Source organism: Drosophila gunungcola, assembly GCF_025200985.1.
Source record: "Drosophila gunungcola strain Sukarami chromosome 3L unlocalized genomic scaffold, Dgunungcola_SK_2 000002F, whole genome shotgun sequence".
Classification (NCBI taxonomy): domain Eukaryota; kingdom Metazoa; phylum Arthropoda; class Insecta; order Diptera; family Drosophilidae; genus Drosophila; species Drosophila gunungcola.
Window position 1 is genome coordinate 6,076,657 of NW_026453178.1, and position 1,344 is coordinate 6,078,000.

Sequence of the window (1,344 nt, forward strand, 5' to 3'; positions counted from 1 at the left end):
ATGATACGCCGCCATGGGAGCCAATCTCAATGCAGTTCTGCGTGGCTAAACTATATTTTTATGTGGAATCGATTAACTCAAGCAATACATCACACGCTTGTTCCATCCATTCGATATACCCCAGTCAAGGCCCCCCTCGGCGATCCAAACAAGAGTTCGAATCAGCTCAGAAGTGGCCAAAACATCTCTTGATTGACCACTAATGAGCCAACTTTGCACTTCTTTAGCGGTATTAATTGCGCCGCAAAGCCAAGAACCAGTCGCATTTTATAATTGCTCAATTTTGTTTTTCATAGCTCTTTACATTTTCAAACCTCATTACTGTGTTGTAATAAAAGTATTGGCTTTGCATTAGCAGCCATCAAAAGAATGACTTTTTATTTATTACTTTTATGTTTGACCTTTCAAAAAATAGTAATAAAACGGTTTAATAACAACTAACTCATTTTGATAAAAACGCCTTTAAAAAAGCTTTAGATTTATGGTGTTATTTACAAAAATATACTAGAAGAATATTTTAACGGTAATGCCATTGATCATCAAGTGAGAATAAAGAAGATCTTGTTGAGACGCACTATATTTTTCAAGCTCTTTTATGTTTTTTAACCAACACCTTACCTTTTTGAAATATAATAAAAATCTGCTCACTTTAAATACATATATACATATATTTACTTGGAATAACAAAACTGGAAAACATTCATTGCTTTGACCATTGTTAAAGAAACAATGAGCAATTTAAAAACAGAATATTAAAAATGATATTAAAACTGTAGATAACTATTTTTAAAGCAGACGTCAACATATATATATATATATATATATAATCCAGATCAAATCGAATTCTATAAACCAAAGAATCCCACACAGTTCCGTTTCAGGTAACGGTACACAATCGATAAATAATTTACTGACTTTATAAGCTTTCGATTTCGTTGGTGTTTGCGTCAGCATAACTTGCTCTGCGGCTAAAAACAAATGAATTCTGCAACAAATTTTAATTGCCATCTTGGGATCCGCACTTGCCCAAAAATCTCGTTCCCGAAACCATTCTGTGCAAATTTGTAGCAAAAATTTATAGCTCAGAATAGCAGAATATATACATATGTATTCTAAGCTGGATTTTGGTAGTTAGCAGCGACAGAAGCAGACGACACCATCCACCGATCATGTTCGAGCATGTATGCTAATTGAAATTCTGGTTCTCGAACTTGAATATCCATGGATGAGATATTTAAGTAAAAGTTTTGTGATTAGGAAACAAATTTAGCACCCGACTTGATAAACACCCGAACTTTGATATTTAATAACCATAAAATTTCGACGAGCAGAACACAAGGGCAA